The following is a 12,180-nucleotide window of genomic DNA, read 5'->3' as shown; positions in this document are numbered from 1 at the left end:
TTCACCCTTCAACAACATTCTTAGCAAAATCATGTAATCCATTGTGTCCTGTCCTGCCTATGGCCATAGGCTGATGTCCCAGGCCCAGGGCTGTGTCCAGGCAAATGGCTTTGCTTTATCTGATAGTCACCAGTTAGGGTTCTTACAGAAACAAAACCAACAGGGCACGTATGTGTATGTGTGCGTATATAAACGTTGGTTTGCGTGTTCACGTATGTATGTGTATATATTCATACCTACCTATCTATTTAGTATGAGGTTTATTTTAAGGAACTGGCTCCTGCAGCAGCGGGACTGGTAAGTCTGAAACCTGCACGATGGCTGCCAGGGAAACTCACATAGGAGTCGATGTTGCCCTCTTGAGACAGAATTTCTTCTTTTCCCAGAAACCTTAATTGTTTTGCTCTTAAGGCCTTCCACTGATTGGATGAGGCCCACCCATGTCATCAAGAGTCATTTCCTTGACTTAGAGCCAACTGGTCAAAGCTGTTAATTGCATCTACAAAACACCTCTATGACAACACCTATAGCAGTGTCCGACCAACTGGACACCACCACCCAGCCAAGCTGAGACATAAAAGTGACCACCACATGACATGAGAGCAGTCCTAATCATATTCAGACTTTCTAGGTCTCATCGTCCACCCCAGACACTTTATAAAACACGTATGACTCCTACTCTAAGGGAATGTGAATTAATCTCCTCATGACATTATTCTGGAGTCTAAGTCAGTGCCATATTCAGCTGTCTTTATTCAGTGTCATAATTTCAGCCAATCTTTCAACAAGCAAATTAATTTACTATATTAAAAGGAGAAGAGAGTTTGGAGAAAAACAGACCTTGACCCAAATCATGGGTCAGGTGCATAACTTAATTGTGATCCTGAGAAAGTCACATTTTCTTCCTTAAAAACAGGAGAATCAGAGTCACCCGGTAGTGCTGTTTTGGCATTAGAAAGGGGTGACCCTAAAGCACTCAGGGCAGACTCGGGACACCATTCTGGTCAGTAGGGTGGGGCTGAAGCTCATGGCAGTGGTCATGGCTGCCGAGGCAGTTGGGGCCAGGGCGCATCAGGCCTCCCAGCAGCAATGCAGTGAGTGTGTGGCCATCGTGGGTGAAGTCAGATGTTTGGCAAGTAGCTGGGAGTGGAGGGGCAAGGAGGGGCACAGCAGTCAGAGGGAACAGAGTGAGGGAGGAGAGGCCCAGAAGCATGAAGGGTGTGGCTCACCCAGGGAACTGCAATGGGATCGGGGTGCAGGGGGGTACACCAGCAGGGGAGAAGGCTGAAGAGGTGGCAGGCTGAGGGTGACCAATCCCACTGAGTGCTGTGTTTGGGAGGGGCTGAGATGGGAAAGTTTGTGTCTATATATGCTTCCACAGTTAAAAAAGAGCAACTAAAGAGGCAACAATCAAATGCAATACATGATTCTGGGCTTGTTCTAATAATGGAAGAGAAAAGGTCCAAAAGGACATTACTGGGACATATGAAAAAATTGGAATATGAACTGAAAGCTTTATATCAATGTCAAATTTCTTGACCTTGATAATGGCACTAAGGTGGTGTTTTGGTTTGCTAATGTTCCCAGAATGCAATGCACCAGAAACGGATTGGCTTTTACATAAAGATGTCCAAACTAAGGCATCCAGAGACAGATACCTTGCCTCTGAGGAAAGCTACCGGCATTTGAGACACCCCTGTCAGCTGGGAAGGCGCATGGCCGGTGTCTGGTAGTCCTTGCTCCTGGTTCTGTCGCCTTCACCTTCTGGTCCAGTGGCTTTCTCTCTAAGTGTCTGTGGGTCCTCCCTCAGCTTCTCCAGGGCAAACGCTGTGTTTCATCTCATAGCATCTTCAAACATCTGTGTCTTGGTTTCATTTCTCTGCACTCTGTGTCAGCGCTCATCTCTCTCTCTGTTTCCTGTCTTGTAAACTCTTCAGAGAGGGCTCCAGTAAGAGGATTAAGACCCACCTTGAGTTGGGTGGGGTCACGTCTCCACAGGAACAATTTAATCAATAGGTCCCACCCATAATTGGGGGGTGGTTATAATCTAATAAAAAACCCCACCCATAATAAGTCTGCTCCCCTCAGTACTGGACTGAAAGAACACGGCTTTTCTGAGGTACACATGGTTTCAAACCAGCACAGGTGGTTACATAATGAATATCCTTGTTCACAGGAAATGTACATGGTAGATGTGATCAAAGAGCATGATGCACAGATACTACTCTCAAATGTTCAGAAAACAGACAGACACAGGATAGATGTACAGACAAAATGATACAGCAGACATGGCAAAATGTTAAAATTGGTGGATCTGGGTATTTCAGGGTAGGGTACATTTAGATCCTCTGGATGAATTTTGTATTATTTTGCTTCAGTCTTTTAAATTGGAAATTATTTCAAAATAAAAAATTTTAAGGAACAAAAGGGGTGGTAGTGACACTGGCACAGCTCAGAGAGGGCTGTGAGTGCCTGATGGAGGGGTCCAGGACCCTGGGAGCTGGGGAGCCAGGGAAGGGCTCTGAGCAGGGAAATGACACGCCCAGAGCTGCACTTCAGGTGAAAGGCCTGCCTGCAGCAGGGAAGGTGGCTGGAGGGGCTCAGGTGCACATCAGATGGGCTGGTTGAGTGATTATGGTTAGGCAAGTGTGGGGTGCAAAGTGGTTCTCAAGACACATTAGTTGATTGATGGATTAAAGATTAAAGAGAGAAAGACTCTGCAACGCCAAAGAAACATGCTCTTCTTTTTCAATTTAACATGGCCAACGGGCATTTGCTGCCTTCTTCTATACTTGCATTTTCTATCCCCCCATGAAGAAAACAGTATTTGGTATTTCATCAATGCAATGTTATGAGCAGAGCATGAAAGACCGAAAATAAAGGAAAAATGTAAAAACTGGGACACTCATCTTGCTAAGCTATCAGGCTACACCACAGTAGCAATTTGCATAACGAAGCATTTACAATATAGTAGGCAGATTTCTGAAACACAAAAATGTGGAAAATCACAATGGAAAACCCAGTTCTAAAAGACCATGTCACTAATTACTGCTAACCTGCCTCCCGCAGCTCCCTAAGGCTGACAGGAAGAATGGACAAAACACCAGGTGCTAACCCTTTGGATAGACTCTTAAATCAGAAACAGGATTTTGGTGCCCTACTTTTGAGGAGCCACCACGAGATAAAAAGGCTTCACCCCGCGTACAGGCAGCTTCCTTCCTTCCACAATACCCAGGTGAGCCAAGGCCTCTTATAAATGAGGGAGTCTCGGCGTGTCCTACAAAGCCTCCCAAATTACTTAAAATATTATTCTTGCTGTTGCTTCCATGAAAGAGTTTAAAAGGCATAGCAGAGACAGGTAAATACGTCTTTTCTCTAACTCAGATCATTCTCTGGCGTTTCAGTTATAATTGCTAAACAGCGCACTGGGCTGCCAAACGGGCAGTGGAGAATGAGGTTATTAGGGTTTTAAATGCAAATGTCCTAAAAACAGCAACAAAACCGTCCAGATGGACTGCTTCAGGGGCAACTTTTGGGCCATGAGCAAAGTCAGGGCGGGCTCACCGCTAAATTACATGCTAGTTGTGCAGCTGTGAGTGCCGTGCGCGGTGTTTCCACGCTCTACGTCTTTTTGACCATTTCCCAGCTTACATGTTTCTCCCTAAAAAGGTTGCAAGGAGGAAGGGAGGTGTAGATTTTCAAATTAACTAAGCATTTAATTGGCAGCACGAGTCAAAGATGTTAAGGGAAGAATGGCTTGGAAATCCCATAAGTGTCAAAAGAGGGGCTTCCACCTTGGCCTCCCAGCACTGCGTGACCCGTGGGGTGCTGGCCCCCCACCCTTGTCACTGGCAAATGTCTATTTATCCTGTAGGTTTTGCCTGACTGTTTTCTGCAAACTATGTTTGGTGTCTCTTTGCTATGGCTCCTTCGTTCTTTCATTTCCCCTTCACAGCAATTAGCATAACTGAAATTCGTTATTAAGTGTGTAAGCATGAGTTAAATGTTTCTCTCGCCGGTTACACTATACACTCTTGGAGGACAAGGACAGTGTCCACACCATTCGTCATGACTTCCCCGAGTCCAGCATGTGCCCAGCTCATGAAGGAGCTCAATGAAGAGCTGCTGGATGGGTGGATGCCCAGGCCCTGATTTCACCTGTTCTGGCTCCCTGGGATGAGGGCAAGTGGATGTGGTGTCACTGCTTGTGGCTAATGGTGCCCCCCGTCCTGCAAGGAGGGGCCCTGCCCTGCCCCAAGGGGGCTCTCTGAATGATGAAGCGACAGTTCAGCAGGGGACCCGATGTCCGTCACCCCTCTCCTGCTTTCCTAATGTCTCTGTAACCTAATGCAAGGCAGCAGGTCTCCAATTTGTTGCCTTTATTTTTCTCCCACAAATCACTTCTACTCTCCTACCCCCTTCCTCTACCCCCAAACCTTTTGGTGGCTCCCCAGTGGGCTTCACCATGACAAGGAAGTGGAAGCTGCGAAGGCAATTCAGCTTCAGCCCCAGGGAGAATGCAGTCAGCAAGCACCAGCCAACCACTCGCTCTGCCCGCAGAGGCCCAGCTCTGTCTAACTGCTCTGAAACTGCCTCATCCTGGGCCCAGTCCTGGAAGGGTTCTGAGCCCTAAAATAAAGTATCCCGGACTGGCTAAAACAACAGAAGTGTGTTGCTTCCTGGTTCTGGATGCTAGAAAAACAAAATCAAGGGTGGACAGGATCTTGTGCCCTCTAAAAGGGGGGGACCCCGTCCATGCAGCTCCCCTGGCCTTGGGCAGCAGCGGCTGCCCAGAGGTGCCTCAGCTGGTGGCAGGTCGCTCAGTCTCTGCCCCGGGCATGTGACCATTTCTCTCTCTTCCTGTCTGTGCCCAAATGCCCTCTCCTTATAAGGACACAACACTGTTGGATCAGGGCCCTCCCGAATCCAGCGTGGCCTCACCTCAGTGCCGTCTGCAAAGATTCTATTTCCAAATGTGGCAACGTCACAGGACTGCAGTTAGGGTTTGAACTTATCTTTTTGGGGATACAACTCTATCCATGCCACCCGTGAACCAACGCGAGTGCTCACGTGGTGAGGTACCATGACTCTTTCATTATCAGAAAAAGAAAATACCTGTAGAGCTATTTAGGTTAAAGGAGCTTATATCACACGCTAAGTACAGTAGGGTGTCCCCAAGTCCTTTAGAACCAGGACTCCAGTAACGGAGTGGCGCTTTTACCTGCCTGTCTTTTCCTAAGGCAGAATATTTTATTCTAGCAAGCTCCTTCTCAATTTCTTCATTTAAGATGTACCCAGAAAGGGAAGAAGATACCCAACCAGAACGGAGGGAGTGAGGGCAGGGAAACCTAGTCTGCAGCTGGCCACTTGCAAATCAATGTGCTCAATAAACACATTTTACTGATGTTGACAAGCTACTCATATTTAAATTGCATTATGCCCCAGAATGCCTGTATTCATGGAGTTTAATTCAGGGATAATTAAACTTTTAAAGAAGTTAATTATCTTTAACTTTTAAGGAAGCTTTTAAAGAAGCAACATTAATTTTTATGACGCAAAGAGCCCACAGAGTAACAGCCTGGGTATTCTCAGGGAGTTTTTCCATAGGTAGAAGGAACCCAAACAATAACACACCAGCTGTCCATTTTCTAGATGTGGTGGTCTGAAGCTGTATGAACCCCAGAACAGCATGTTCTTAAAATTAATCCATTCCTCCAGGTATACACCCATTGTAAGTAGGGTCTTTTGGTGAATGGAATCTCACCAAACCCTTTCAGGGTGGGTTTTAATCCTCTTACTGGAGTTCTTTATATGAGGATGAAATTCAGACAAAGAGAGAGAAAGCCATGGAAGCAAGAAGTTGGAAGCACTGAAACCCAGAAGAGAAGGGAGGGACCAGCCATGTGACAGAGGAGCCCAGGATCCCCGGCAGTCAGCCTTCAGGAAGAAGGTATCGTCTTGGTGAAGCCTTGATCTGGACATTTTCATGGCTGCAGAACTGTATGCTTGTAAACTGATAAATTTCCTTTGTAAAAGCCAACACATTTCATGGAATCTGCTTTAAGCAGCTTAGCAAACTGGAACACTATATAACCATAGGAAATTCTACTGTCCTCAGTTTGAATAAACGAATTTTATTTTCTATAACATATCATGTCAGCATGACAAAATCCAAGGGCATATTGGCCAAGAAGTAATCTACCTTCAGATCAATATTTTCAATGGTAAATATTTTCCTGTTTGCCACACCAGGGCAAACCAGTAAGAAGAGTTAACAGGTGCAGCCTGACAATTTGTGAAAAACTATATGGATCAATGCACAGGAGGGATTGTATTTGACATATGAACAGCAGAAAAGCTTTCTCATGAAATTGTTGAAAGAACTTTTGAAAGACCAAGGACGGACACATTTCTAAAATACTTGAAAACTTTCCCTTTGCACATGAGAGCAAGACTTTTAGTGGTTGCTACTGTTTTTATGACCAGCACTAACCCATAACACTCTCCATTGTCACTCCACTGATGAAAATGAAGGCAAGGATCATATTGACTTAAAGGAAAACAGCAAGAAGTGGTTCATACTTTCCACCCCAGTCCTGCTTAGTTCAGTGCATTGGTTCTCAACTTGTGGACGAAAAACCTTGGAGGGAGGGGCGTGGGCAGACTACAGAATGATCAAAGGGCACCTGAGAAACCACGCAAGGTCTCCAGCCTTGCCTTAGAAAGAATAACTCTCTCTATTAAGATGTAGTTTTCAGTGGTAGTTATTTCAGTAACATATAATCAATTAGTCTTATTTGAGTAAGAATATGAAAGCAACACAGAAATTGGGTATATAGATTTTAAAGTCAGACAGACCTAAGATGACCCATGATCTGCTATTTAGAAGCTCTACGACCATGGAGAGTTATTAATTTCTCTAAGACCCAGTTTCCTCCAGGAGTAAATGAAGTAAAATATATCAATATCTAAGTATACTTAGTATACTTACTAAGTACATATGGACTCATTATGTTATTATAAAATGCATAATACATAGTATTGTATAATAGTACATAGAGAATGCTCAATAAACATATCTTTTTATTTATTTATTTATTTTTAATTAATTTTTTTTTTTTTTTGCATGGGCAGGCACCATGAATCGAACCCGGGTCTCCAGCATGGCAGGCGAGAACTCTTCCACTGCGCCACCACTGCCCACCTTAAACATATCTTTTTAAAAAAGAAGAAGAAAGAAAAGACTTGAACAAAATTTCATTATCTATAGCCCTGGTATCTAAAATACTTAGGCATCCTTTCAGTTTTCAACATAGCCTATGGCACCCAAGACAAGTTAATGTCGACTTATTTGTCATTGTAAACTAAACGGAGACAACTGTTATTTAGAGGGACAGTCTAAGATACACAAGCACCATTCACTTCCATGGGTTCTCTAAACTCTTGCTTATAGAAGTTAGATTTCATAAGAGGAATATTCCTAGATTATATTACTTTAGCTGCCATAACAGCTCTCTTCAAACAACTATGATTTAATATATCATTGATTTTATTGTTTTATGGCTATAATAAATAGCCAAAGTGAAAGTATATCTGTGTTATTTGTAAAACCAAATTTGAACATGATTCAGTTCCATCACAAATCTATCCTAAAACGCGTTGTGTAGGAGAGGGTTACCTCCGCAGTCTGGGCTGCTCGAGCTCTGCACTTCCCAAGAGGGGCCTGGATGGGCCTCTGGGGGGGGCTCCTGGGAGCTGAGTTCTTGGGATGTTTGGACTGATGAGAGTGTTTGGTATCCAGACGCACTGAGCCCCCACCGTACCGGTTTGTGCAGTTCATACAAACAGCAGGCACCATGGCCTACGCGACTCACGCCCTATACAGACCCTGGACAACCAGGCCAGGCAAACGCTCCCAGCTGACAGCACTTCCATGTGTTTTCACATACTGTTGCTGGAGGAATTAAGTGCATCCTGTGGGTCCTACTAGAGAATCACTGACCCTGAGGATGGCTGTGGGGAGCCCTGAAAAAATGTGTTTATGCAAAATAAGTTACTGCAGTGCACTCTTTCATGAAGGCAAAGCACTGCACACAATATAAATGCTGAATGGGAGACAAACAGGTTGACAAATTTATGCTAGATCAATATGAAGCTATTATACCATCATTAAAAGGAACATTTTCACATATCTATCATGACTTGGAAATGGTTAGGATATAATGTTAAGTAAAAAATCAGGATACAGAACTATGTATTTTCCTTTAAAATTAAAAAAAATTTCATTAAAATTTAAAAGGAAATTTCTCCACATTATCCACATGATAATGGTTAACTATTTAAATGACATTTTCCTTTTTTTTTCCTGCAACTATTTATAAAATTTATTTTTATTTTAGGTTCTATAAAAATAGGATCATTTTTTCCCATTTAACATTTTTTCCCATTTACCATTATATTATCAACATCTTTTCATATAGTTCATGTAGATCTGTCTCACTGTTTTTAATAATATAAGAGTCCACTGAATGGATATATTGTAACATTTAAATATCCTTATTAGATTGTTTTCTATTTTGTGGGATTATAATCATCAATGCTACAGAAAAGACTCCTGAACCTCTATCATTGCCACTTGAGCTAGTGTTTCTGTAAGAGAGGCTACTGAAAATGGAAATACTGGGTTATAGGTCATATACCCTCAAGTTTTCACAGATATCGCCAAATTTCTGTCCAAAAATTGTACCCATCGACACTCCCACCAAAGTCATAGGAATTCTTGTTTGCCACATTCTTACCAACACTGGAAGTAATAAACATTTTTAATTTTTGCTAATGCAACATGAAAAAGAACTCCTGCAAAGCAACAGGAAAAAGACAACTTAATGTAAAAAATTGGGTAAAAAAGACATTTGCTACCAGTTAGTCATCCTTAACTCTATGATGTCTTTCATTGTAGAAAATTTTAACTTTTTTTTTGTAGTTAAATCGGTAATTTTGTAAATGTTTCCATGTTCCCTGTTAGAAAGGATTTCCCTATTCCAAAAATGTAAGTTATTTTCAATTTTTTTATTATCAGAAAAGACATACTTTAAAAAGGGACAAAAAGTTATTGCCTATACCTTGTTCAGTGTAATTTTTAAAAATCCACAGAATTAAAATCTGAATTCTAAAATTCTAATTCAATAATCTAAAATTTTGTGCTAGAAAATAAGTTTCTCTCTTCTGATGAATTAATGAGTATTTTTTTCCCCAGTTGAGTTCCTTCTCTTGCTCTTGTAGCCAGGAATCTCCAAACCTAGTTTTGTCTCATTTTTCTCTTTATTGCTTGGATTTTATCTTTGCATCTGTTGTTATTCTGTGCCCTTTATTGCATGCTACCTTGGGTGTCTTTTCTAAAATTGGAAAGGGATTAAATAATAAGTGACTTAAAGACTTAGTATATTTACAGCCCCTCGGGGAATCGTTTCTTAACCCACCTTACCACACATCCCGGGACTGTGCAAATGAACTGGAATGCAGCTGACAAGGTTGTAGGTCTGTAGCTCTTACCATAACGATTAGTTTACAAACCTGAATATGTTACTGTGAGCCCCTCAAGGGCAAGGTGGCTCTAATTATCCTTGAATCCGAGTCAAACGTGCTTAAAGCAGACCACGAGATATTTGCTCAATGAAGGAACCAGAAAAAAGTCACTCATAAAAAACCGGGCATCCAGGGGAAGGGGCCAGCCCCGGTTCCCAGGGAACGTTCTACTGCTGCAGGTGTGGACGGCGCGACGGAATGGGTGACCCAAGGGGAGGAAGCAAAGCCCCAGTTTTAGGGATGCCGCCACCATCAGGCTGAACACAGCAAGGGCTTCTATTACCCAGGCAATTAAAATAACCCAAATGCTCAGAGTTCCAAGAAATCCAATTATGTGGGATTTAGCATGATCTGCGCATGTATCTCCTGCTTTTTAATTAGGTTGACAGAACACAGCAACGCGAGACCTGATTTTGTTTTAGACACCAGATTATGTTTAAATTAGAAATTTGCATCAATGGCATAATTGCAGGACTAAAGTTTAGTAATAAAATTTACCTTTTAGCAACAGCGGTTTTGAAATGCAAAGCAGACTTAGCTATGAGTGAAGGAAAACTCAGACAAGAAAGTCCTGAATATTTTTATAACGAGCTTTCTGTTTCATCTCCCTGACCCACCCCTTTCTCTGGAGACTCAATTCCACCTTCTTTGTCTTTGGGACGGGGGTGGAGAACAAACAGTGACCTGGTCTGCACGGCTCTTAGCCTCCCGGGGATGGGAGGGCACAGAGGACAGAATCTTGGTCAGAGCAGCAGTGCCAGGAGCTCACCCAGGCCAGGAGGAGGTTAGCAGAGCCGAGGGGAGGAAAGTGGCCAGCTGCGAGCGCGAGCTCTAAGGGGCGGCGGCCAGCCCTGCAGGGCAGCCCGAGGTCTGGACAGCGGCGGCGTTCCCCTGCTGAGTAAACCGGGCTGCTGATCCTCACTCTAAAACACCCTGCAGCCTCCTCCTTTGCGTCAATGATGGGAAAATGTATACAAAGCTTTACGGACTTTGAAAATCAGATACAGAGTCATGGGGCTAAGACTCTGGCTAAGACTCGGGACCTCTGTGTGCTGTAAGCCAGATCCAGCTCTCCAGGCTGGAGCTGCCTTCAGGGCAGACCCGGAGCAGGAGCCTGGAACCAACAGGCCAGACTGGTAGAGAGGACAAAGGAGAGACGTGACTGTAGCATCTGGGGGTAGTTTCTCCCCAGCATGGCCACTGTAACTGGCCCTCCCTGCATGGAAAGCTGAGCTCCAGCAGCCCGCCGGGGTCACTGCCAGGTGGAATTCTTCCGAGTCTGGGGGAGCCGGGCCTGTCGGGGTGTGGGAAGTGTGCCCCTCCGGCTCTGGGAATGGGCGATACCCAGTGCTTCACTACACCCCACCCACTGCCGTGCACAGGCCTCCCCAAGCTGGCAGAGGCTGCGCTCCAAATGTCTGGGAAGTCATCACCTCCACGTGGGGGTGGGCACAGCAGGCATGGGTGCACAGATTACAGAGCGGACGGACAGACAATCACAGAGATCACAGGTACACCTGGGGAAGGAGCAACAGGAAGGAGAAAGGGGAACCTGAACCCGGGGCCAGGTGCATTCTGAGTGTGGGGCTAGGGAGGGCGTCCCTGGAGAGGCGGTGAGGCCTGAAGGGAAAACGGGGTTCCCAGAAGGAGAGGGGAAGGAGCGGGTGGGGGGGAGGGCGTGGGAACTCTGGGGTGAGAGCAGGGGGCCGGTCTCGTGGGGTGAGGGACGCCCAGCACAGGCACTCACAAGAAGGGGCTGCGGCGATGTTACCTGTTTCCAGGGACCACGACACAGAAAACTCACAGTTGCCTTTTAACCAGTAAGTAAACGCTAAGGATTTGTGGACAAAGGCAGCAAAGCAGTCCTTTACAGAAAGGCACAGAATAGTGTTTCTGGTACTTTTCTTTGAGCTTTCCTTCCCTCTTGGCTTTGAAAATTGATGGTTCTCTTTTATTTAAAGGATCAGGACCACAGACAGGTTCTATATTGCATTTGGGCTCTCTTCTGCCTCGCTGGCACACGGTTTTGAGCAAGAAAATTGCTTTAGGGAAAATAAGGAATCGTATTCATGGTCAGAATACATATGCAGGGTGCCAGGCTGGGGTAACATGCCATTTCACTGAAGCCCCCATCCTGCCCGTAAGGGACTGGAAGTGACTCTATCCCCCTAAGATGTCTTCTCAAACTGACCCAAGCTCTCAGCTTGGTAACTTCTCACACGTGCACAGAATGATCAGATTTAGAGATGGGCTCAGACTTCTCTCATCTGGGAATTTGGAATTCCAGTCAAACTTTCAGGTGGCGGGCAGGACCCTGCAGACGGCCCCGCCTGAGCTCTGGGTGGGGAAAACGAGGCAGGGGCTTCCACAGCATGCGCTGTTGGGCGCCTTGGTGCTGGTCACTCACGCCAGTGGAGCCAAGGGGTCCCCGGGGCACGGGGCCACCGGGGCTCTGGCAGGGTCCAGCCGGCACAGTGGAGAGCTCACCTGTCCACAGTGGCACCTAAGCCTTGGACCCAGTGGGGGAGGTGCTCGCTGCAGTCGCAGATTGGGTAGAGCTGGCAGGGGCTGCCTGGGACATGTCCCTCCAGGCAC

General features: G+C 45.1%; 1 protein-coding gene across 4 annotated transcripts in view; it reads right to left on the bottom strand.

Annotated features, from left to right (window-relative positions):
• The window catches only part of MTUS2 (microtubule associated scaffold protein 2), a 565,128-nt gene that overhangs the window by 152,989 nt on the left and 399,959 nt on the right, over positions 1–12,180 (bottom strand). The window lies entirely within an intron of this gene.

Source organism: Tamandua tetradactyla, chromosome 4 (genome assembly GCF_023851605.1).
Source record: "Tamandua tetradactyla isolate mTamTet1 chromosome 4, mTamTet1.pri, whole genome shotgun sequence".
Taxonomy (NCBI): domain Eukaryota; kingdom Metazoa; phylum Chordata; class Mammalia; order Pilosa; family Myrmecophagidae; genus Tamandua; species Tamandua tetradactyla.
This window is presented reverse-complemented; position numbering and strand designations above follow the sequence as displayed.